Here is a 25,877-nt window from a genome sequence, read left to right on the forward strand (position 1 = left end):
TGAGGTATTTCTGCATAATTCTCCACTTCCTCACTGGGAAGAAGGCCAAGCATCTGCTTAACCTGTTCATTGAGGAACTGACACAACCCCACAGCTGCGACTGTAGGTTGCACTACAGCGCCAGTCATGGAAAAGGAGGCTTTTAATAATGTTTCCAGCTTCTAATCAGTTGGATCTTAAAATATCTGAGCATTATCCAAAGGACAGGTCAAGTTTCTATTCACGCAAGAAACAGCCGCATCGACAGATGGGACCCCCCATTTCTTGGTGGAACTTTCCTCCAGAGGATAAAGCATAGAAAACCTTTTAGGAGGAGCAAACAGTTTATCGGGATGTCCTCAATACTCATACAACAATTTATCCATTAAGGGATGAATTGGAAAGGAAAAGGCAGGTTGTGGGATTTTCCTGACTCCCAGGGAAGAAACAGAGGATGTAGCGATCTCAGCAGCAGGCATTCTGAATGAGGTACGCACCAATTCAGTATAATACTGCACCTGTTTTCTGAGCACCTGGGAGGAGGGGACTCTCTCCTCTTCCTCTGATTCATCCGACTGCTCAAGATCCCTGTCCCAAGATAGGGATCTCTCCTCATTGTCAGAAGTGTCATCTGAAAGAGGAATCTCAGCAGAGGGAGGGGATCTACCCCTTTTCCTGCTATCTTTCAGGGAAGCTGAAATAAAATTCATGATTCTCCCTTCAAAACCCTCCAATGTAGCCCTAAGGGAGTCCTCAGTGATGTATACCGGGGCTGAAATTTTAGGAGAGGCTGCAAATCCTGACAGGGGCACTGACTCATCCTGTGAGGCTGACTCCAGTCTTGCAGGGGGGGATGGTAACCTACAGGCATTTTTAGAACCCCTAGACCTAGGCGGTGACTTACCAGTGTCCTTGTTATCTCCCCCTGAGACCCTCTTACGAGGAGACATAGTCCTAAGCTACAAAGCAGAGGTACTAGTACAAAGTGCAATCACTGTTGTGCTTAAAGTCTCACAATAAATATATATGCTTAAACTGCACAACCTGATGCTGAGTAGGTGTCTTAGGTTTGCCTGGATCCAATCCCTTGGGATGCTTACTGCCCACAGCTCCTGTGTCTCCACTTACAGCCCCCTGACGCTCTGGGCTGTAAAACTGCCGTCTGGCACCTGCGCAGTACAGCGCCGTGCACACCGAACGACGCGGCTCGCAAACACACTCCCGCCTCCTCCATTAGCACGGGAGCGTGCTTGGCGCGCATGCACGAGGACTGCCGGTATCCAGGGGGGAAGGGAATTGCCATCGGAGCTGTCTGGGACCCCCAGACTACGTGGGACCCCTGTATTACCTTCATTGTGGCAGAGATTGCAGTGGAGACGTGAGTCATCTGGGAGAACCAGGCTTCACTGAGCGTGTGTATCTGAAAGGCATGTAAGTATGCATCAGGCTGCTCTTACTCCCCCTAGTTGTGGAAACCAGGTAAGACATACAACTACTCAATGAAGAAATCCATAATATAATTTATACAGGATTAACTTCCCTTACCTGTCCTCGCCGCAGGAATTGCTGAAAACAGACAGATTCCAGCCTTCACCCATCACGGCGGGCAGAGTTGTGCCAACCTTCAGGTTTTTTTTGGGGTTCCTTCTCAGAAGAACCTCCTACCTGGACCTTGTAAAAGACTCTGCCAGAAACTTTCATGCCACTATGTAAATAGTACAGTAAGTCTGGTTTTCCCAGAGCCCAGTCTTCCAATAGGAGAGGACTTACAGGCAAAACCTCGTTTCTTCAGATGACGAGGCCCGGGTACCACATCATCTTGGGAGTCAAAATATCGGCCCGAGATATGGATCTGGTTTGTTGTAGCCCTTAGGCCCCTGCAAGGACCTACACAGAACTTTCTTCATAGCACATGTTTTACGTGACCAACCACCACTGGCGAAGGAAAAAATTAGGTGCCTCCCATATGGGAGGGGTTATATAGGGAAGGAATTCTCCTTAATTGGGGGTTAACCAGTGTCCCATCACCAGAGGTGCCTATATAACCCATTATGTAATGATCCTGTGTCCCGTGATGTATGATCAAGAAATAAGCATACGGCACCTAGTATTCCCAGTCGGTCTTCCATCCAGTTACTAATCAGGCCCGACAATGCTTAACCTCCGAGATCAGACAAGATCGGGCACTTTCAAGGTGATGGGGCCATAGGCGATCTCTTTGGGCACTTTCAACCATCTTGACAAACGCCAACATGGTCATCTTGGGAAACAAGCTAAAAAAACCAAGTCATTGCCAACATTGGAGGCTAAGCAGGGTTGGGCAGTTTCCTTGCCTGAAATAGGCATCTCAGAACTGCCATCTGGCTGCTTCCCGGGTTTCCAACTCCTTCAACTAATCCCAGGAGACAATCCTTCGCCTCCATCCTGGTGGAGGTTCCAAACACCCGATCAATGGTTCCTGTCACCTCCGTCCAGTAGCAGATCAACTTCGGGCATCTCCAAAACATGTGCATCATGTCTCCCCCCATGTTCCCGCGCCGGGGGCAACTTGCGTCCGGCCGTTCGGCCAAATTGAAAAAGTTTACGAAGATACAGGAGACAAATTTTAAACTTCTCACCAGGTGGTATTTGACACCATCAAAGCTGCATAAATGTTTCCCCTCTTCCTCGAACATATGCTGGAGGTGTGGAGAAGAAGAGGGCACGTTGCTCCACATTTTTTGGTCCTGCCCCAGCTTGGTGGACTTCTGGACAGAGATCCGATGCATAACACAAAAATTCTTGTACTTTATCCGTGCCTTGAATCATTATGATTGATGGAAGGCAGACTCACATTTGCGAATATACCTGTATCAAGTATTGTTCAACTGCTTTTTGCTCTGTATTTCTCTGTTGCATTATGTACTCGGGGGAGCGTCTTCCCCTGTTTGGAGAAAAAAAAAGAAGCCTACGACACCTGGTATTCCCAGGTGGTCTCCTATCCAGGCATTAACCAGGCCCGACCCTGCTTAGCCTCCAAGATCAGATGAGATGGAACAGATTCAGGGTGATGTGGCCATAGCCAATATCTTCAGGCACTCTCAACTCTCTTGACAAATGCCAAGATGGTCACCTTGGGAACAAGCGGAAAAAAATAGGTCAACGGCAACAACATAACAAGAAGCCTACAGCATCTGGAAATCCCAGGCGGTCTCCCATCCAGGGATTAAACTGGTCCCAACCCTGCTTAGCCTCTGAGATCAGATGAGATTGGGCTCTTTCAGGGTGATGTGGCCGTAGGAGATTTCTTCAGCCACTCTCAACCCTCTTGACTAACGCCAAGATGGTCACTTTGGGAAACAAACAAAAAAAAACAAGTTAACGCCAACAACATAAGAAGAAGTCTACAGCACCTAGTATTCCCAGGTGGTCTCCCATCCAGGTATTAACAAGGCCCGACCCTGTTTAGTCTCTGAGAGCAGACGAGATCTGGTGCTTTCAGGGTTATGTGGCCATAGGCAAGCTCTTCAGGCACTCTCAACCCTCTTGACAAACACCAAGATGGTCACCTTGGTAAACAAACAAAACAAAAACAAGTCAACGCCAACAACATAAAAAGAAGCCTACAGCACCTAGTATTCCCAGGTGGTCTCCAATCCAGGTACTAGCAAGGCCCAACCTTGCGAAAAAAGACAGTTCAATGTCAACAACATAAAAAGAAGAATACGGCACCTGGTATTCCAACGCCATCTCCCATACAGGTTCTAACTAGGCCCAACCCTTCTTAGCCTCAGAGATGAGAAGAGATAGGGCTCTTTCAGGGTGATGCTGCTGTAAGCGATCTCTTTGTGCACTCTCAACCCTCTTGACAAATGCCAAGATGGTCACCTTGAGAGACAAGCGGAAAAAAAAAAAACGAATCAACGCCAACAACATAAAAAGAAGCTTACAATAACTGGTATTCCCAGGTGGTCTCCCATCCAGGTACTAACCAGGCCTGACTCTTCTTAGCCTCCAAGATCAGACAAGATTGGGTGCTTTCAGAGTGATGTGGCCATAGGCAATCTCTTCAGGCACTCTCAACCCTCTTGACAAACACCAAGATGGTGACCTTGGGAAACAAGCTAAAAAAAAACAGGTCAACGCCAACAACATAAAAAGAAGCCTACGACACCTGGTATTCCCAGGCAGTCTCCCATCCACGTACTAACAAGGCCAGACTCTTCTTAGCCTCCAACATCAAACGAGATCAGGTGCTTTGAGGGTGATGTGCCCGTAGGCAATCCCTTCAGGCACTTTCAACCCTCTTGACAAACGCCAAGATGGTCACCTTGGGAAACAAGCAAAAAAAAACGAAGTCAATGCCAACAACTTAAAAAAAAAGCCTATGGCATTGAGAAATCCCAGGCGGTCTCCCATCCAGGTACTAACCAGGTCCCAACCCTGCTTAGCCTCTGAGATCAAATGAGATTGGGCTCTTTCAGGGTGATGCAGTCATAGTAGATTTTTTTCAGGCACGTTCAACCCTCTTGACAAACGCCAAGATGGTCACCTTGGGAAGCAAACAAAAAATCAAGTCAACGCCAACAACATAAAAAGAAGCCTACAGCACCTAGTATTCCCAGGTGGTCTCCCATCCAGGTATTACCAAGCGTGACCCTTTCTAGCCTCTGAGATCAGAGGAGATTGGGTGCTTTCAGGGTGATGTGCCCATAGGCAATCTCTTTGGGCACTGTCATCCCTCTTGAAAAATGCCAAGATAGTCACCCTGGGAAACAAGCGGAAAAAAACAGGTTAACGCCACTAACATGAAAAGAAGAATACGGCACCTGGTATTCCAAGGCCGTCTCCCATTCAAGTACTAACTAGGCCCAACCCTTCTTAGCCTCCGAGATGAGAAGAGATAGGGTGCTTTCAGGGTGATGCTGCTGTAAGCGATCTATTTAGGCACTCTCAACCCTCTTGACAAATGCCAAGGTGATCACTTTGGGAAACAAGCGAAAAAAAAACAGGTCAACACCAACAACATAAAAAGAAGCCTGCGGCATGTGGAAAACCCAGGTGGTCTCCCATCCAGGTACAAATCAGGCCCAACCCTGCATAGCCTCTGAGACCAGACGAGATTGGGCGCTTTCAGGGTGTTGTGCCCGTAGGCAATTTCTTTGTGCACTCTCAACCCTCTTGACAAATGCCAAGATGGTCACCTTGGGAAAAAAGGGAAAAAAAACAGGTCAACGCCGACAACATAATGAGAAGCCTACAGCACCTGGTATTCCCAGGCTGTCTCCCACCCAGGTACTAACCAGGCCCATCGCTGCTTAGCCCACGAGATCAGATGAGATTGGGCTCTCTCAGGGTGATTTGGTCGTAGGCACTCTCTTTGGGCACTCTGAAGCCTCTTGACAAAGGCCAAGATGCTCACCTTGGGAAACAAGCTAAAAAAATCAGGTCAAAGCCAACAACATAAAAAGAAGCCTACGGTATCCGGTATTCCCAGGTGATCTCCCAATCAAGACACTAACCAGGCCAGATCCTTCTATGGTCTTTCCAGGCAGTCTCCCATCCAAGTACTAACCAGGCCTGACACTGCTTAGCCTCTGAAATCAGATGAGATCGGGTGCTTTCAGGGTGATGTGGCCGTAAGCGTTCTCTTCAAGACACGCCCAACCCTCTTGACAAACGCCAAGATGGTCGCCTTCAGAAACAAGCGAAAATTAAACAGGTCAAAGCCAACAACATAAAAAGAAGCCTTTGGCACCTGGTATTCCCAGGCGGTCTCCCATCCAGGTACTAACCAGGCCCGACACTGTTTAGCCTCCGAGATCAGACAAGATTGGGCGCTTTCAGGGTGATGGGGCCGTAGGTGATCTCTTCGGGCACTCTCAACCCTCTTGCCAAATGCCAAGATGGTCACCTTGGGAAACAAGTGAAAAAAAACACCAGGTCAAGGCCAATAACATAAAAAGAAGCCTACGGCACCTGTTATTCCCAGACGTTCTCCCATCCTGGTATTAACCAGGCCTGACACTGCTTAGCCTCCGAGATCAGACAAGATCGGGTGCTTTCAGGGTGATGGGGCCGTAGGTGATCTCTTTGGGCACTCTCGACCCTCTTGTTAAACGCCAAGATGGTCACCTTGGGAAACAAGCAAAAATAAACAGGTCAACACCAACAACATAAAAAGAAGCCTACAGCACCTAGTATTCCCAGGTGGTCTCCAATCCAGGTACTAGTGTTAAGTACAGCCTTGTAATAAAAGACATTCGAAGATTGCATTCGGTCTGAATATATGTTTACTCAGAAAATCTCCATACAGAGGACCACTCCTGGCAAAATGAGGAGTGATGATTATGACAGGGTACACAGCTTTTTATGAAAGGATGATCACATTACAGTTTATGACTGGCAACCAACCAGAATAGAAACTACGCAATACATTCCTGGATAATCTGTTTCATATTTCAAATGGTCATTTTGGCGCTAATACAATAACACAATAACAAATTTAAAGGTCATTCTGACAATTTGGCAATTTAGATATTAATTACGGGAAAACTTCGTAATAACATTTGGAAACAATCATTTCGGGGAAATATTGTGTTATCATGTCACTTGGCTGAACATTGTAAAAAGATATAAGTGAATAACAGGATATGTGTTGCAATATCAGAAGTACCCAAGAATTGAGAAACATTTTATAAAAAGAAATACTTTCATATATTGAAGGGGAACTCTAGACTATATACAGATATGTGTTGCATATGTCTTCATATCTTGACATCCCTCCTGTTGTTTCCAATTCTTTCAGGTACTTGCGCTCAAACTTCCTCTATATCCCTAGGTTGACCTCCAGGTATACGGGCCACCATCTCATGAGCGACTCTGACTCTTGACCTTCAGGGCTCAAAAGAACCAGTATTAGTACAAGCTTTCCAAATAGTGCTACAAGAAGTGGTAGCCATTTTCAAACAACACTTAAATAACATAGGTGCACATTTGATTACAAGGATTATAAGTACTATGATACCAACAATATAAAGGATAGCTTTCCCAGCTTCCTTCAACCCAAGCAGTTTCAGTATGCTCTTTCCGAAAATTAAGTTTAAGCTGCTGTACCTGTTCTACATGTGAAATGATAGCATCTTCTGCTTTAGTATCATTTCCAATGTAGTTACAACAGCCTGTTCCCACTATGGTGCATATTCCTCCTTGGCTTGCTGTAAGATAATCCAGCACCAGCCGGTGCTGCAAAATCTCCTTTTTAATCATTTTTAGTTCTGTGGCAAGGATAACAAAGTTCCTATCATATAATGCTGTAATATTATCGATTAAGTCAGCTAAATCAATAATAAAACTGAATGCCTTTTTGATACAACATCTATTTACCCATGGTATGGAGAATATTGGCTTTATCTCCCTGTCATGGGACTCTACATTAGTGTCAAAGTCACTGGTATAAGTATTATTAGTGTTTTCCTCAACATTAACTAGGGGTATCTCCATGTTAGTCTCCATGTTAGTCTCAATGTTAGTCTCAATGTTAGTCTCACCCTCCTTTTTCATATCTGGATCTTTAACCTCATCATGATTCTCTTCCTCCCTCCCAGGGTCTGACTGAGAATCTAAATCTCTTTTTAAAAGATGTATGGGGATTTTTCGGATTTGGGATTCCTTAAACTCATTGTTACTCATATACCAAGTAGCAGGTATTACTCTCCCAAAGTAACAAACCCCCATAGAATTCAAAGGGATCCAATTATATGCTTTCTTCCCACATATAAAGTAATAACCTGGGGGAGCTGCACAAGCCTTCTTGAAATTATACCCCTGCAAACACATTAATAATTTCATATTGTTTTGCCTGGAATGTTGTCGATGCGTGTAGTCATGTAGTTCCTGATATCGATCTGTGCTCCATGCGGTATCCTTACCATCAAACCAATATTTGATCTCAGCATTGTCCATACAGTTAGAGTTCCCAATAGGCCTGGTAGTGCTTTGAAACCCTTGAGTAAGCAGCTCAGATGAATATTCTCGAGTAAAGTTTATGCAGACAGAGGGGATTGTCATTGGAGCGTTAGTGAACAGCAGGAGTGAAACAACTCTGTCAACCATAGATCTGCTTACATCTTCAAAGTGTGCATTGTTCTCTATTTCAGTCAATGTACTGGGAACACCTAATAAGGGTATAGTCTTATGTGATATAGGTGCATGTGTGCATATCCAGCAATTAGAAATGTTCAGTTTCTTTGCTGCTTGTAGGTGCATGGACACAAAGGAGTTATGAAAGGGTTCACCCAATTTAACATGATACTCATGAGTGTCTCTTCTTGCTCTTTGATTGGGATTACGGCTCTCTTCAGGTTGCAATTTCTCACTTGTGACAGTGGCATTGAAAAGGTAGGTGTCATGTATCTTACCCTTTTCTTTATGGTATGTCCATTCGAATGCCATGACTGTAATCCACACCACCACTCCACCACAGAGGATAACGCTCCATAACGCCACATTCGGTCTAGGCCCCAGGAGATTCATTCTGGAGTCTTCTGGCTCTGGCACGAGTAATTGGCGGTGATGACCTGGAAGGCAAGGGTAAAGGAGAATACCTGCTAACAGCAGAATGATCTTTATGTTCCATTGGACCTATAGTCTTTTTACAATGGGAACCATGAACCCAGTACTTGTAGTCTTTCAGCTTCACTGCAGAAACGGACCTTTCCACCTAGGAGACAAAGTGGTCCGGGGTGTATGATTCTTGATGTACATGTGTTCCTTCACTTGTATCCACTGGTTGTCCTGCTTTGGCACTGGAAAAGTTATCAGAAAACACATTTGCCAATTTGCGTAAATAGTCTATCATGGCATCTTGACCTTTTAGCAAAGTCACTGTCTCTGGTGGCACAAGGGTTGCAGGAAGTCTCTTAGGCGGTCGCCCAAGTAGTATATCAAAGGGTGATAGTCCATGCTCCTCCTTAGGGGTGGTCCTAATGGTAGCTAAGGCTATTGGCAGTGCTTCTACACATGTGCTTTTCCCATTAACAGTTATCTTGGCCAGATACCCCTTTAAAGTTTGATTGCTGCACTCCACCATCCCGCTAGCTTGTGGCGTATATGGGGTGTGCAGCTGCTGTCTTATCCCCAGAATATTCACCACTTCTGCCATTAACTTGTTATCAAAGCGTGTACCTCTATCTGAGGAGAAAACAGCCCCTATACCAAATATTGGGATTAACTCTCTAATGAGACATTTTACTACTGTTCGGGCATTACTCCTGGCACATGCAAACTAAAAGATACTTGAGCCGACCACAAGGGGGCATATCTGAGAAGTCAATCTGCACAATTTGAAACGGCTCCTCAATATGTGGAATATGCTTCATATGAGTGGGCACTGGTTTTGCAATGTTATACATTTGACATATTGCACATTCATTAATCTATTTAGCAGCATATGTATGAAAGCCTGAAGCCCACCAGTGTTTGTTCGCTACCCAACACATCCCTCCTGTTTGAGACATGGCAAGGCCCATGGCTCAAAGCAAACAAATAAATAAATAGAGTTGGTGGAGCAACCATTTTACCCTTCATAGTCCACAGGCCATCCTCATCACAAACAGCCCCTTTGGAGCACCAGGATGGTCTGTGAGGTAAGTTTTCCTGTAAGGCAGACAAAATGTGTAAATCAACAGGTACATCAGTCAGAAACAACATAGGCATGGCAGTGGATGGCTATTTGTAGATTGCTCCTTTAGCATATTCATTGGCTTGTTACACAACATAGGTAGTAAGGTTTACTATAGTCAGGCAGCCCAAGATTTGGGGTTGTCAGTAACATTTCTTTAATTTCTTTCTTTATAGCTGGGGTTAATTTGTCCTCGACAAAACTTATAACTACCCTTTGTGTGTCGCTTTAATAATTCTTGTAAGAGACCTAATACTAGTGGAGGATTGGAGTCTCCTTCATCCAGTAAAATTTTCATTTTTTATTTATTTATTATCTATTCTTAATTACCGGGCAGCTTCCTCCGGTAACTTCTCTACTCAAGATACTGAAAAATTCTTGGTACTGACAGGGCTAAATCCCCATGACTTTTCACTGTGGCCACTTTCATATATTCTGGTGAGAATTTACAGTAATCCAGACTGCTGGATTCATAAGCCCCTTGTGGGCTTCTTGTAATCCCTGCTATTTAGGGTTAATAAAGTTCTGGCATAAGGAGCAAATTTAACATCTCCCTTTGCTTCAAGTATGTTTTACTCCCATCCCTTCAGGCATTAAAACTATAGTTACTATTATATTTTCTCTGTCTAGCAGACTGCTAAGGGAGTATGGCGATACACCAACTCTTACCTATAGAGGTTCAGTGACGTTGGCAGTAATTATATCACTACTTATCTTAACCAAGAAAATACCTGCCGATTTAAAGTAGGAAAATTGGCATCACATATATTTAACAAAGTGTTTTTTGTCTTTTCGTTTAATTTGAAGAGCTACAACCTGCACTTCAATACTTTCCATATGCAGTGCTGTTTTATATAGTGTATAAGGCCACTTTCACATACATTTACTATTTTTATCGCTATCCTTATTAATCTCTTAGATTCTATAAGATCCACTATTTATTAATTCTAGCGCTGGCTTCCTTTTCCATTCTTTAACTTCCTATAACAATCCTCCCATGAAACTGTTAACCAGTCTTTACACTTTCTTTTAATTCTTCTTAAATTCTTATTGCTGAGTCAGAATCTGTAGCAGCAGGCGTCTGGTCTGACCGCACTGCTCCCTCACTGACACGGAGCCTGTTGACCCCTCCCTTTCAGGAAATCCTAAGCACAGCTGCAATTTGCTAGCTGTCTCGTGTACACAGATAGGGAGAGATTAACCCATTTGCTAACTCATCACTTACTTTTCTCTAACATTTTATTGTTCACAAACACCCTTATTCTTTGCAAATACGTTCCATACATCCATATACTTTTCCTATACCATTTCTTAGGACATTTTTCCATATTGGGCAGTTCTGCTACTATAGCTCTTATTTTACTAGGCTTCCACGAGACATAAACCTGAGCCATATTAGCTACATATTGATCTCCCACTATCCCCCCTAGCAGGGCTACTTCCCTTAGGGGCATCTGCTCTAGTGGCTTTTCCTTTAATAGAGACCTAAGTAACTCTCTTGTCTCTTTTTCTTTCTGGAGTATGTAGTACCCCCAGAGTTTTTTGTTTTGCTGCCTTTTGCCTCGTAGTTACTGGGCTACATTTTTGATTTATCTGTCTTAGGGGGCTATGTGATTGATCTACCTTTGTAAATTTCGCTAAAGCATTTGGCCTTGATGGAGTATATTGCCAAATTTGTCCATCTTTATCAAATATTACCCCCTCACTTCTATCTAAGGAAGATCCCAAACTACTCCTTCCCTGCGAAGTCCCTTGGGCTCCCTCCAGCCTTCGACTCCTTCCCTCCTGTGGGAAGCTAGAAACAGCTTGCTGCTGCTGAGGGGTAACCTGGAAAGGCGAATGGGAAGCACTTTGTTCTCCCGTGTTTTCTTCCCTTTCCTCTACAGGATCAACTTCACCTATAGGGGCAGACGCTGCCCTAGATGCTACTGCTAAATCCCTTCTTGCGGACTCATACGGGGATGCCAAAGCATTTAGGAAGCTCCTCTTCATCTTCCAGATGCAGAGCAGTTTTTTCAGTACACATCTTATAAGGGGGTGGTTTTAAATTCTTTCGGGACTCTTCTTCCCAAGCAGCCAAACATTCAATCCCCCCACAATCAGACATTTTGAAGAGTAAATTAAATAACACATCAATTGTTGGGGTGTCAAGTGCAATTTTACAGCATTTTACATGATGTTTTAAAGCATCCGGCTCTCCACTTACCATCATCTTGATGATAGGAGCGCTTGGATGCAACTTTGCTACATTTAACCCTGTTTTTTTTTTCTTTTTTTAATAATTTCTTTGCCCTTTGTTTTGTTAACCCAAAAGTATTCATTACCGGTAAAATATTTTTCTCAAGCAAATTTCCCATTTTCTTTATATTTTATGTTTTTCCTGTTACTCTTTTCAGAAATGACAACAGTTCAGAGCTCCGGGACTAAGAGCTCTACTTTTTACTTCTTCCGGCTGTGTACCAGCAGCCCAGTACATATATTGAGATATCTCACTTCGTTCTACTCTCAGAAGGACGTCTCCTTTCTGAGTGGTAATAGGCTAGTCTCTCTCAACTCCCTATTCCAGAGAACATACAGCAGGTCATTCACCCATTTGTGGCTATCCGCTGAAGGCAAACCTATCCGCCTTAGGACCACAAACGTTTCTCAAAAAATCACACAAAAAATTCAACATTCACCACCTTCTATTCACTCATAGAAATTGTGGTACCTGCATTTTACACATCCCTTAATAACACAACTATATACATTGTCATTTCTGAGAGTAAGAAGTACGTACTTTTGCATGCATCAACTATAATTGGTACCATTATTTTTTCAGTAATCATACACAGACAGAATGCATTGAAATCAAAAAGGAACGTGTTACCTTCTGTATTCCACAAGCCTCACCCGGCTCCTCAAAACCGCACAGAAAGACAGTACTTTATAATAATGAGAAATAAAAATTTTCTCACCTGAGGCCTCTTTGTTGTCCCTCCTGTTGCGGGTTGAGAGCCGGTGGTGGAGAAGCAGATAACAAGAACGTTGTAGGGTCACCAAATGTTAAGTACAGCCTTGTAATAAAAGACATTCGAAGATTGCATTCGGTCTGAATATATGTTTACTCAGAAAATCTCCATACAGAGGACCACTCCTGGCAAAATGAGGAGTGATGATTATGACAGGGTACACAGCTTTTTATGAAAGGATGATCACATTACAGTTTATGACTGGCAACCAACCAGAATAGAAACTACGCAATACATTCCTGGATAATCTGTTTCATATTTCAAATGGTCATTTTGGCGCTAATACAATAACACAATAACAAATTTAAAGGTCATTCTGACAATTTGGCAATTTAGATATTAATTACGGGAAAACTTCGTAATAACATTTGGAAACAATCATTTCGGGGAAATATTGTGTTATCATGTCACTTGGCTGAACATTGTAAAAAGATATAAGTGAATAACAGGATATGTGTTGCAATATCAGAAGTACCCAAGAATTGAGAAACATTTTATAAAAAGAAATACTTTCATATATTGAAGGGGAACTCTAGACTATATACAGATATGTGTTGCATATGTCTTCATATCTTGACACTAGCAAGGCCCAACCTTGCGAAAAAAGACAGTTCAATGTCAACAACATAAAAAGAAGAATACGGCACCTGGTATTCCAACGCCATCTCCGCCATCTCCCCTACGGCACCTGTTATTCCCAGACGTTCTCCCATCCTGGTATTAACCAGGCCTGACACTGCTTAGCCTCCGAGATCAGACAAGATCGGGTGCTTTCAGGGTGATGGGGCCGTAGGTGATCTCTTTGGGCACTCTCGACCCTCTTGTTAAACGCCAAGATGGTCACCTTGGGAAACAAGCAAAAATAAACAGGTCAACACCAACAACATAAAAAGAAGCCTACAGCACCTAGTATTCCCAGGTGGTCTCCAATCCAGGTACTAGCAAGGCCCAACCTTGCGAAAAAAGACAGTTCAATGTCAACAACATAAAAAGAAGAATACGGCACCTGGTATTCCAACGCCATCTCCCATACAGGTTCTAACTAGGCCCAACCCTTCTTAGCCTCAGAGATGAGAAGAGATAGGGCTCTTTCAGGGTGATGCTGCTGTAAGCGATCTCTTTGTGCACTCTCAACCCTCTTGACAAATGCCAAGATGGTCACCTTGAGAGACAAGCGGAAAAAAAAAAAACGAATCAACGCCAACAACATAAAAAGAAGCTTACAATAACTGGTATTCCCAGGTGGTCTCCCATCCAGGTACTAACCAGGCCTGACTCTTCTTAGCCTCCAAGATCAGACAAGATTGGGTGCTTTCAGAGTGATGTGGCCATAGGCAATCTCTTCAGGCACTCTCAACCCTCTTGACAAACACCAAGATGGTGACCTTGGGAAACAAGCTAAAAAAAAACAGGTCAACGCCAACAACATAAAAAGAAGCCTACGACACCTGGTATTCCCAGGCAGTCTCCCATCCACGTACTAACAAGGCCAGACTCTTCTTAGCCTCCAACATCAAACGAGATCAGGTGCTTTGAGGGTGATGTGCCCGTAGGCAATCCCTTCAGGCACTTTCAACCCTCTTGACAAACGCCAAGATGGTCACCTTGGGAAACAAGCAAAAAAAAACGAAGTCAATGCCAACAACTTAAAAAAAAAGCCTATGGCATTGAGAAATCCCAGGCGGTCTCCCATCCAGGTACTAACCAGGTCCCAACCCTGCTTAGCCTCTGAGATCAAATGAGATTGGGCTCTTTCAGGGTGATGCAGTCATAGTAGATTTTTTTCAGGCACGTTCAACCCTCTTGACAAACGCCAAGATGGTCACCTTGGGAAGCAAACAAAAAATCAAGTCAACGCCAACAACATAAAAAGAAGCCTACAGCACCTAGTATTCCCAGGTGGTCTCCCATCCAGGTATTACCAAGCGTGACCCTTTCTAGCCTCTGAGATCAGAGGAGATTGGGTGCTTTCAGGGTGATGTGCCCATAGGCAATCTCTTTGGGCACTGTCATCCCTCTTGAAAAATGCCAAGATAGTCACCCTGGGAAACAAGCGGAAAAAAACAGGTTAATGCCACTAACATGAAAAGAAGAATACGGCACCTGGTATTCCAAGGCCGTCTCCCATTCAAGTACTAACTAGGCCCAACCCTTCTTAGCCTCCGAGATCAGAAGAGATATGGTGCTTTCAGGGTGATGCTGCTGTAAGCGATCTATTTAGGCACTCTCAACCCTCTTGACAAATGCCAAGGTGATCACTTTGGGAAACAAGCGAAAAAAAACAGGTCAACACCAACAACATAAAAAGAAGCCTGCGGCATGTGGAAAACCCAGGTGGTCTCCCATCCAGGTACAAATCAGGCCCAACCCTGCATAGCCTCTGAGACCAGACGAGATTGGGCGCTTTCAGGGTGTTATGCCCGTAGGCAATTTCTTTGTGCACTCTCAACCCTCTTGACAAATGCCAAGATGGTCACCTTGGGAAAAAAGGGAAAAAAAACAGGTCAACGCCGACAACATAATGAGAAGCCTACAGCACCTGGTATTCCCAGGCTGTCTCCCACCCAGGTACTAACCAGGCCCATCGCTGCTTAGCCCACGAGATCAGATGAGATTGGGCTCTCTCAGGGTGATTTGGTCGTAGGCACTCTCTTTGGGCACTCTGAAGCCTCTTGACAAAGGCCAAGATGCTCACCTTGGGAAACAAGCTAAAAAAAACAGGTCAAAGCCAACAACATAAAAAGAAGCCTACGGTATCCGGTATTCCCAGGTGATCTCCCAATCAAGACACTAACCAGGCCAGATCCTTCTATGGTCTTTCCAGGCAGTCTCCCATCCAAGTACAAACCAGGCCTGACACTGCTTAGCCTCTGAAATCAGATGAGATCGGGTGCTTTCAGGGTGATGTGGCCGTAAGCGTTCTCTTCAAGACACGCCCAACCCTCTTGACAAACGCCAAGATGGTCGCCTTCAGAAACAAGCGAAAAAAAACAGGTCAAAGCCAACAACATAAAAAGAAGCCTTTGGCACCTGGTATTCCCAGGCGGTCTCCCATCCAGGTACTAACCAGGCCCGACACTGTTTAGCCTCCGAGATCAGACAAGATTGGGCGCTTTCAGGGTGATGGGGCCGTAGGTGATCTCTTCGGGCACTCTCAACCCTCTTGCCAAATGCCAAGATGGTCACCTTGGGAAACAAGTGAAAAAAAACACCAGGTCAAGGCCAATAACATAAAAAGAAGCCTACGGCACCTGTTATTCCCAGACGTTCTCCCATCCTGGTATTAACCAGGCCTGACACTGCTTAGCCTCCGAGATCAGACAAGATCGGGTGCTTTCAGGGTGATGGGGCCGTAGGTGATCTCTTTGGGCACTCTCGACCCTCTTGTTAAACGCCAAGATGGTCACCTTGGGAAACAAGCAAAAATAAACAGGTCAACACCAACAACATAAAAAGAAGCCTACAGCACCTAGTATTCCCAGGTGGTCTCCAATCCAGGTACTAGCAAGGCCCAACCTTGCGAAAAAAGACAGTTCAATGTCAACAACATAAAAAGAGGAATACGGCACCTGGTATTCCAACGCCATCTCCGCCATCTCCCCTACGGCACCTGTTATTCCCAGACGTTCTCCCATCCTGGTATTAACCAGGCCTGACACTGCTTAGCCTCCGAGATCAGACAAGATCGGGTGCTTTCAGGGTGATGGGGCCGTAGGTGATCTCTTTGGGCACTCTCGACCCTCTTGTTAAACGCCAAGATGGTCACCTTGGGAAACAAGCAAAAATAAACAGGTCAACACCAACAACATAAAAAGAAGCCTACGGCACCTGGTATTCACAGATGGCCTCCCATACAGGTATTAACCAGGCCGTACACTGCTAGGCCTCTGAGATCAGATGAGATTGTGCGCTTTCAGGGTGATGTGGCCATAGGTGTTCTATTCAGACACTCTCAACCCTCTTAACAAATGCCAAGATGGTCATCTTGGGAAAAAAGTGAAAAAAAACAGGTCAACGCCAACAACATAGACCCTGGCGGTCTCCCATCTGACCCTGACCCTTCTCAGCCTCTGAGATCGGGCTCTTTCAGGGTGATGGGGCCTTAGGCGAACGCTTCGGGACATACTCAAAACTCTTGACAGATGCTAAAATAGTCACCTTGGGAAACAAGTGAAAAAAAAACAGGTCAAAGCCAACAATATAAAAAGATTCCTACGGCACCTGTAATTAGGTACTATCCAGGACGGACCCTGCTTAGCCTCTGAGATCAGATAAGATCGGGCACTTTCAGGGTGATGTGGCCATAGGAGATTTCTTTGGGCTCTCTCAGCCCTCTTGACAAATGCCAAGATGGTCACCTTGGGAAACAAGCGGAAAAAAAAACATGTCAACGCCAACAACATAAAAAGAAGCCTACGGCACCTGGTATTCCCAGTCAGTCTCCCTTCCAGTTACTAATCAGGCCCGACAATGCTTAGCCCCCGAGATCAGACAAGATCGGGCACTTTCAGGGTGATTTGGCCGTAGGCACTTTCTTTGGGCACTCTCACCCTCTTGACAAACGCCAAGATGGTCATCTTGGGAAACAAGCGAAAGAAAACAGGTCAACGCCAACAACATAAAAAATAGGATTTTTATATACAGCTTACCTGTAAAATCCTTTTCTTGAGAGTACATCATGGGACACAGGAGCTTCATTACATAGTGGGTTATATAGGCACCTCTGGTGATTGGACACTGGTTAACCCCAAATTAAGGACAATTCCTCCCCTATATAACCCCTCCCATATGGGGGGCACCTCAGTTTTGTAGCAAAGCAATAGGAAACCATGTAAAACCCAAGAGGGGTGGGAGCCCTGTGTCCCGTGATGTACTCTCAAGAAAAGATGCTCAGATTGAGGGGAGGGAGACACAGATCATAATATATAGACCGCCAAGGACCGGAGGACCTAAACTGCAGCCTGCAGTACACTGCGCCCAAAGGCGATATCCTCTTGCCCTCTGACATCCACCTGATAGAATCTGGTGAATGTGTGGACTGATGACCAAGTTGCAGCCTTACAGATCTGAGCCAGGGAGGCCTGGTGATGCACTGCCCAAGAAGCACTTACAGCCCTAGTTGATTGCGCTCTCACTTGAAAAGGAGGGATCTTCCCTTTAACACTATAGGCCTGAGAAATAATCTGTCTAATCCACCTTGAGAGAGTGGATTTTTTTTTTTGTTTTCAAAAGTATTTATTAGGAAATAATAAACAGAATCAGAAATACACAGTGGTAGAGCATGTCTAAACATACAGAACAAAAGACGCAGATAACATAGTGAGCATAACATATGATCAAAATTGAGTGAATATGGCAATACAAACAAAAAAGGAACTGTGAAATCCGCATGGATAACATGAGTATTAACATATGAGATAAAAGATACCACATGGTTCAAAAAGAACAGAATATTTCTGAAGAACTGAAAGAGACAAAAGGAGGAAAAAAAGAAAAAAGAGGGGGGGAGCACCCAAAGATAAAGAAAAGAAGAGGAAATAACAGGATAGCAAAGTAAAGAGAGAGGAGAGACCAGCACAGTTAATGTAGGAGTCTAAAGATAGACCACGGTTTCCATTTTGCATCGTACAATGGGATTTGAGAGAGTGGATTTTGATGCCGCCTGGCCCTTCCTAGGGCCTTTCGGCAAAATAAATAAGCAACCAGTTTTCCTTATCTGAGCAGTTGCCTGAAGATAGATACTGATTGCCCTTACCACATCCAAAGTGTGCAAAGATTCTTCTTCTGCGGACTGTGGGTCCGGAAAAAAGGATGGTAGGCTTACATCTTGATTCAAATGGAATCCTGAAACCACCTTAGGCAGAAAGGACCTGTTGGGACGCATTACCACCAGGTCCTTATGAATAATTAGATACGGTTCTTTACTGGAGAGAGCTGCTATTTCTGACACTCTTCTAGCCATGGATATGGCTACCAAGAAAACCAATTTTTTAGTCAAAAGAACTAACAAAGCCTGATGCAAAGGTTCAAAAGGTTGCCCCTGCAAAGCTGAGAGAACCAAATTCAGATCCCATGGGCATACCGGAGGTTTGACTGGCGGCCTTATCCGCATAGCCCCCTGGATGAAAGCCCGCACCAGGGAATGTGATGCAAGTGGTTTCTGAAAAAACACTGACAAGGCCGAAATATGCACCTTGATAGTGCTTACGGCCAAATTCATTTCTAGGCCTGACTGGAGGAAGGCCAAGATCCTGCTAATGACATACTTTCTAGGATGACATTCCCTGAGTTCACAACAGGAAACATATGCCCTCCAGATTTTGTAGTAAATAAGCCTGGAGGCCGGCTTTCTGGCATTGACCAGAGTAGAAAGGAATGGCCCCAAAAGCCCACGGTCTCTCAGAATGTGGGTCTCTGCAGCCAAACCGTCAAATTCAGACTGTGTAAAGCAGGATGGTAAATTGGACCCTGTGAGAGCAGATCTGGCCAGAGAGGGAGGATCCACGGCCTGCCTACTGCCAACTTCATGATCTCTGCGTACCACGGTCGCCTGGGCCAAGCCGGGGCTACCAAAAGAAGTGACTTTGTTTCCCTCTAGACTCTTCCCAGGAACCGCGACAGAAGCGGGCACGGGGGGAAGGCATAAATCAAATTGTACTGATCCCAGGGAACTGTCAGAGCATCCGACCCCTGAGCGAGTGTATCTCTTGTCCTTGACACGAATTTGTCCAGTTTTCTGTTGAACCTGGACGCAAACAGATCTACGTCTGGAGTACCCCACCTGCGACATATGTTCCAAAACACGTCAGGGTGCAGAGCCCATTCTCCTAGGCACAACTGCTGGCGGCGCAGAAAATCTGCCTGCCAATTTTCCACTCCTGGAATGAAGACTGCAAAAAGGCATGTTCCATGCCTTTCTGCCGAGACAAGTATGCGATTCACCTCTTTTTGCGCAACCAGACTCCTGGTACCACCCTGGTGATTGATATAGGCCACTGCTGTGGCATTGTTGGACTGAACCCGAACAGGGAGACCCCGTAGTCTGAAAGACCAGTTTATGAGAGCCATATAAACTGCCCGGATCTCCAAGACATTTATGGGCAATAGCTTCTCGATCACAGACCATTTCCACTGCGAGCACATCTCTTCCAACACTGCTCCCCAGCCTGTCAGGCTGCCATTTGTCATAATAATCTTCCATGGAAAAGGAAGAAAAGTTTTGCCTTTCAGCAAATTCTCGGTTTGTTACGAGACTCTTAGACTCATTAGACGAGACTCTTGCGTTTCCCTGGGCATAGGAAGATCCAAGGACTAGGGCTTCCTGTTCCAAGCCGCAAGGATGAATTTTGCAGAGGCCTTGAGTGGAACTGGGCGAATGAAGCGGCCTCGAAGGAGGCGACCATTTTCCCTAAGGCCGCGTACACACGCGCGGACTGTTCGCCCAACTTTGTCCGTCCAACAGTTTCGGCAAACAGTCCGCTCAAACTTAGCATGGACGGACATGGCCACACACGACGTACGAACAGTTTGCTGAAACCGTGCGCGATGACGTGAACGGCACGTACGACGGGACGAAAAATACGACGTCCTATACACTGCATTATAGCTTTCGGCGTGAAAATCCTTTCTGAGCATGCGCGCAACTTTGTTTGACGAACAAGCCTACACACGAGCGGACTGTTCGCTGAAACAAGGTTTCAGCGGACAGTTTTACGGAATTTCCGAAAAACCTTGTCCGTCAAACTGTCCGCTGAAACTGTCCGCTGAAAGCCCACACACGAGCGGACTGTCCGCCCAAACACTGTTCAGCGGACAAAGTTGGGCGAACAGTCCGCCCGTGTGTACGCGGCCTAAGAGTCTCATGCACAACCGAATGGGGGAAGATCTTCTGCCCAGAATTAGGCGCACCAGATCCCCAATGGCCAAGGCTTTTGGCCTTGGTAGAAACACCTTGCCCTGAGCAGTGTCGATAACCATACCCAGGTATTCCAACCTGGTAGCAGGCTGTAGGGACGACTTTTCTAGGTTTATAATCCAACCTAGGCGTTCCAGCTGTTCTAGCGTTCTGGTAACACTGTGGTTCAGGAGCGCTACTGTTTTCTCTATGAGAAGCAAATCGTCTAGATAAGCCATGACGGCTATACCCTGAGCTCTTAGGTTTGCCAAGAGAGGGTCCAGAATATTTGTGAAGACTCGAGGGGCCGTAGCTAGCCTGAACGGCAAGGCCACAAATTGAAAATGGCGCCGCTCTACCGCAAACCTTAGATTCTTTTGGTGTGCGGGAAAAATTGGCAGATGGAGATATGCATCCTTGATGTCTATTGATGCCATAAACTCTCCCCCTTGCAGGGAGGAGACCACAGTGCGAATTGACTGTATTCAGATGGACCGGATGCGTAAAAAACGGTTCAGATCCTTCAGATCCAGGATAGGTCTGACACTACCATTTGGCTTTGGAACGGTGAAGAGATTCGAGTAAAACCCTGAACCCTGTTCTTTTGGGTCCACTTCTACTATCACCCCCTGGGATAGTAAGTGATCTAAGGCCAGAAATAGCGGTCTTTGCTTTACTGGGTCCCTGGGGATCCTTGACCTTAGAAAGCAAGAAGGTGGAATCTCCTGAAACTCCAGCTTGTAGCCCAGAGATACCGAAGAGACCACCCACTCATCCCGGATCTCTTCCCGCCAGGCTTCTGCAAACTGCAAGAGCCTTCCCCCCACTTGGCCGAGCGGGGGCACCCCTTCACAAGGAAGCTTTCAGGCTCTGCTTGGCAGGCTTTTGCCCCCAGGTTGAGAAGGCCGTCGCCACTGCTTAGAGCTTGATGCTCCGGGAGAGAGAGCACGCCTAAATGATGGACGTTTGCTCCTTTTGACTGGAAGGAGAGTAGATTTACCCCCTGAAATTTTTTGGACGAATTTTTCTAATTCTTCTCCAAATAAACGTTCCCCTTTAAACGGGAACCCAATCAAATGCTTCTTGCATGATAGCTCAGCTGCCCAATTCTTTAGCCATAGGGCCCTTCGCATGTGTACCAACAGGAGAGACAAACGAGATGCTTGTTGGACAGAATCCAAAATCGCATCAATCATGAAACACAGAATTTGAGGTATTTCTGCATAATTCTCCACTTCCTCATTGGGAAGGAGGCCAAGCATCTGCTTAACCTGTTCCTTGAGGAACTGACACAACCCCACAGCTGCGACTGTAAGTTTCACTACAGTGCCAGTCATGGAAAAGGAGGCTTTTAATAATGTTTCCAGCTTCTTATCAGTTGGATCTTTAAATACCTGAGCATTATCCAAAGGACAGGTCAAGTTTCTATTCATGCAAGAAACAGCCGCATCAACAGATGGGACCCCCCATTTCTTGGTGAAACTTTCCTCCAAAGGCTAAAGCATAGAAAACCTTTTAGGAGGAGCAAACAGTTTATCAGGATGTCCCCAATCCTCATACAACAATTTATCCATTAAGGGATTAATTGGAAAGGAAAAGGCAGGTTGTGGGATTTTCCTGACTCCCAGGGAAGAAACAGAGGACGTAGCGATCTCAGCAGCAGGCATTCTGAATGTGGTATGCACCAATTCAGTATAATACTGCACCTGTTTTCTGAGTGCCAGGGAGGAGGGGACTCTCTCCTCTTCCTCTGATTCATCCGACTGCTCAAGATCCCTGTCCCAAGATAGGGATCTCTCCTCATTGTCAGAAGTGTCATCTGAAAGAGGAATCTCAGCAGAGGGAGGGGATCTACCCCTTTTCCTGCTATCTTTCAGGGAAGCTGAAATAAAATTCATGATTCTCCCTTCAAAACCCTCCAATGTAGCCCTAAGGGAGTCCTCAATGATGTATACCGGGGCTGAAATATTAGGAGAGGCTGCAAATCCTGACAGGGGCACTGACTCATCCTGTGAGGCTGACTTCAGTCTTGCAGGGGGGGGATGGTAACCTACAGGCATTTTAAAACCCCTAGACGTAGGCGGTGACTTACCAGTGTCCTTGTTATCTCCCCCTGAGACCCTCTTACGAGGAGACATAGTCCTAAGCTACAAAGCAGAGGTACTAGTACAAAGTGCAATCACTGTTGTGCTTAAAGTCTCACAATAAATATATATGCTTAAACTGCACAACCTGATGCTGAGTAGGTGTCTTAGGTTTGCCTGGATCCAATCCCGTGGGATGCTTACTGCCCACAGCTCCCGTGTCTCCACTTACAGCCCCCTGACGCTCTGGGCTGTAAAACTGCCGCCTGGCGCCTGCGCAGTACAGCGCCGTGCACACCGAACGACGCGGCTTGCAAACACACTCCCGCCTCCTCCATTAGCATGGGAGCGTGCTTGGCGCGCATGCACGAGGACTGCCGGTATCCAGGGGGGAAGGGAATTGCCATCGGAGCTGTCTGGGACCCCCAGACTACGTGGGACCCCTGTATTACCTTCATTGTGGCAGAGATTGCAGTGGAGACATGAGTCATCTGGGAGAACCAGGCTTCACTGAGCGTGTGTATCTGAAAGGCATGTAAGTATGCATCAGGCTGCTCTTACTCCCCCTAGTTGTGAAAACCAGGTAAGACATACAACTACTCAATGAAGAAATCAATAATATAATTTATACAGGATTAACTTCCCTTACCTGTCCTTGCCGCAGGAATTGCTGAAAACAGACAGATTCCAGCCTTCACCCATCACGGCGGGCAGAGTTGTGCCAACCTTCAGGTTTTTTTGGGGTTCCTTCTCAGAAGAACCTCCTACCTGGACCTTGTAAAAGACTCTGCCAGAAACTTTCGTGCCACTATGTAAATAGTACAGTAAGTCTGTTTTTCCCAGAGCCCAGTCTTCCAATAGGAGAGGACTTACAGGCAAAACCTTGTTTCTTCAGATGACGAGTCCCGGGTACCATATCATCTTGGGAGTCAAAATATCGGCCTGAGATATGGATCCTGTTTGTTGTAGCCCTTAGGCCCCCGCAGGGACCTGCACAGAACTTTCTTCATAGCACATGTTTTACGTGACCAACCACCACTGGCGAAGGAAAAAATGAGGTGCCTCCCATATGGGAGGGGTTATATAGGGAAGGAATTCTCCTTAATTGGGGGTTAACCAGTGTCCAATCACCAGAGGTGCCTATATAACCCATTATGTACTGATCCTGTGTCCCGTGATGTATGATCAAGAAATAAGCATACGGCACCTGGTATTCCCAGTCGGTCTTCCATCCAGTTACTAATCAGGCCCGACAATGCTTAACCTCCGAGATCAGACAAGATCGGGCACTTTCAAGGTGATGGGGCCATAGGCGATCTCTTTGGGCACTCTCAACCATCTTGACAAACGCCAACATGGTCATCTTGGGAAACAAGCTAAAAAAAACAAGTCATTGCCAACATTGGAGGCTAAGCAGGGTTGGGCAATCAGTTTCCTTGCCTGAAATAGGCATCTCAGAACTGCCATCTGGCTGCTTCCCGGGTTTCCAACTCAATCAACTAATCCCAGGAGACAATACTTCGCCTCCATCCTTGTGGAGGTTCCAAACACCCGATCAATGGTTCCTGTCACCTCCGTCCAGTAGCAGATCAACTTCGGGCATCTCCAAAACATGTGCATCATGTCTCCCACCATGTTCCCGCACCGGGGGGCAACTTGCGTGCGGCCGTTCGGCCAAATTGAAAAAGTTTACGAGGAGCATAATAAGTTCTATATAATGAGAACAGATGTGACATCCTCTGAGAGGAGAGCCACAATTGACCACAGGCAGTATTCCTGTGGCCAATTATATCTCAAGGGGGGTTTAGTACACACCCCACACTATATAAGGCCGCCAGCGCGGCCGCCTTGTATAGTGTGTTGCGGCGGTCAGGGATAGAGGACGATAGGCAGGGACAGTGTCTTTACTGCTTGGGAACCTAGCACTGTTACAGTGGGTGTTATGTGCCTCCTGCACAGTACACACCTGAAGCTACCCTTTATTACTGGTGTTCAATTTTTGCAATACAGGCATCTGCAGTGCAGAAGTTAGAGTGGGTGTTGTGTGCCTCCTGCACAGTATACACCTGAAGATACCCCTTATTGCTGGTGTTCTGTTTCTGTAATGCAGGAACCTAGCACTGTTACAGTGGGTGTTGTGTGCCTCCCACGCTTGTCTTTATTTTCGGCAGCTGGACGTGTTGAGCCACATCATGCCGAACACTTTGTCGGATGTGAAAGACCAAGCCCTCCTAATGCTCCTCATCCTCTCTCACCCAAGCTCAGGGTACTAGCCTGTGTTCTGTATACACTAGGCTTTCTTCTGTATACCCTATCCTCTCTTTATACTCTAGCCTGTCGTTTATGTACACTAGAATCTTTGTTTACCTCATAAATGGCAGTGTATATAGAAGGTAGGCTAGAGAATAAAGAAGACAGGCTAGTGTATACAGGACACATGCTAATGTATACAGAAAACAGGCTTGGTTATAGAGAGAGACTGAGACTATTATATTCAGAAGAAAGCTAGTGTATATAGAGAGGCAGGCTGGGGTATACAGAGAGGCTAGTGAATACAGATAGGGTGATGTATACAGAAATGCTAGTGTATACAGAGAGGCTAGAGTATACAGTTATTCTGGGGTATACAGAGAGGCTAGTTTAAAGAGAGGCTAGTGTATACAGAATACAGACTCGTGTATGCAGATAGGCTTGAGTATACAGAGATGCTAGAGTAAACAGTGAGGCTGGGGTACACAGAGAGGCTAGTTTAAAGAGAGGCTAGTATATACAAAGATGTTAGTGTATAGAGAGAGTCGAGTGTATACAGATAGGACAGTGCATATAGAGAGACTAGTGTATACAGAAGACAGGCTTGGGTATACATCCAAGCTGACAGTGTATACAGAAGACTGGGTGGTGTATACAGAGAATCTAGTGGGTACAGAAGACAGGCTGGTGTATTCTAGCTAGTTTTTACAGTCTAGTGTATACAGAACACAGGCTGTGGTATACAGAGGGTTTAGTGTATTCAGAGAGTCTGGTGTATAGAGATGCAAGGGTGTACAGAGAAGCTAGTATATATAGAAGACTACAGCATGCAGAAGAAAGGCTAGTGAATACAGATTAAAGGCTGGCTTCTACGGAGAGGCTAGTGTATGCAGAACACTATCTAGGGTATAAAGAGAGGCTAGATTATACAGAGAGGCTAGTGCATACAGTGAAGCTATTTTATATAGAAGCCTGCTTAGTGTATACAGAGAAGCTAG

General features: G+C 45.5%; 14 pseudogenes; all 14 read right to left on the reverse strand.

Moving 5' to 3' along the window:
- Nucleotides 1-2,071: 2,071 nt before the first annotated feature.
- LOC143999393 (5S ribosomal RNA) lies at nt 2,072-2,190 on the reverse strand (annotated as a pseudogene).
- A 1,169-nt stretch (nt 2,191-3,359) lies between these two features.
- On the reverse strand, nt 3,360-3,478 carry LOC143999142 (5S ribosomal RNA; annotated as a pseudogene).
- Nucleotides 3,479-3,901: 423 nt separating this feature from the next.
- Nucleotides 3,902-4,020, reverse strand: LOC143998765 (5S ribosomal RNA; annotated as a pseudogene).
- Nucleotides 4,021-5,212: 1,192 nt separating this feature from the next.
- On the reverse strand, nt 5,213-5,331 carry LOC143999480 (5S ribosomal RNA; annotated as a pseudogene).
- A 373-nt stretch (nt 5,332-5,704) lies between these two features.
- LOC143998719 (5S ribosomal RNA) lies at nt 5,705-5,823 on the reverse strand (annotated as a pseudogene).
- Nucleotides 5,824-5,925: 102 nt separating this feature from the next.
- LOC143998811 (5S ribosomal RNA) lies at nt 5,926-6,044 on the reverse strand (annotated as a pseudogene).
- Nucleotides 6,045-13,327: 7,283 nt separating this feature from the next.
- Nucleotides 13,328-13,446, reverse strand: LOC143999160 (5S ribosomal RNA; annotated as a pseudogene).
- Nucleotides 13,447-13,868: 422 nt separating this feature from the next.
- On the reverse strand, nt 13,869-13,987 carry LOC143998766 (5S ribosomal RNA; annotated as a pseudogene).
- Nucleotides 13,988-15,178: 1,191 nt separating this feature from the next.
- Nucleotides 15,179-15,297, reverse strand: LOC143999482 (5S ribosomal RNA; annotated as a pseudogene).
- A 372-nt stretch (nt 15,298-15,669) lies between these two features.
- On the reverse strand, nt 15,670-15,788 carry LOC143998721 (5S ribosomal RNA; annotated as a pseudogene).
- A 102-nt stretch (nt 15,789-15,890) lies between these two features.
- LOC143998812 (5S ribosomal RNA) lies at nt 15,891-16,009 on the reverse strand (annotated as a pseudogene).
- Nucleotides 16,010-16,249: 240 nt separating this feature from the next.
- LOC143999162 (5S ribosomal RNA) lies at nt 16,250-16,368 on the reverse strand (annotated as a pseudogene).
- A 693-nt stretch (nt 16,369-17,061) lies between these two features.
- LOC143999081 (5S ribosomal RNA) lies at nt 17,062-17,180 on the reverse strand (annotated as a pseudogene).
- Nucleotides 17,181-23,824: 6,644 nt separating this feature from the next.
- LOC143998938 (5S ribosomal RNA) lies at nt 23,825-23,943 on the reverse strand (annotated as a pseudogene).
- Between the last annotated feature and the right edge of the window lie 1,934 nt (nt 23,944-25,877).

The sequence above is a fragment of the Lithobates pipiens genome, unplaced genomic scaffold, assembly GCF_037356315.1.
Source record: "Lithobates pipiens isolate NorthernLeopardFrog02 unplaced genomic scaffold, aLitPip1_a1.2 Scaffold_19, whole genome shotgun sequence".
Classification (NCBI taxonomy): Eukaryota; Metazoa; Chordata; class Amphibia; order Anura; family Ranidae; genus Lithobates; species Lithobates pipiens.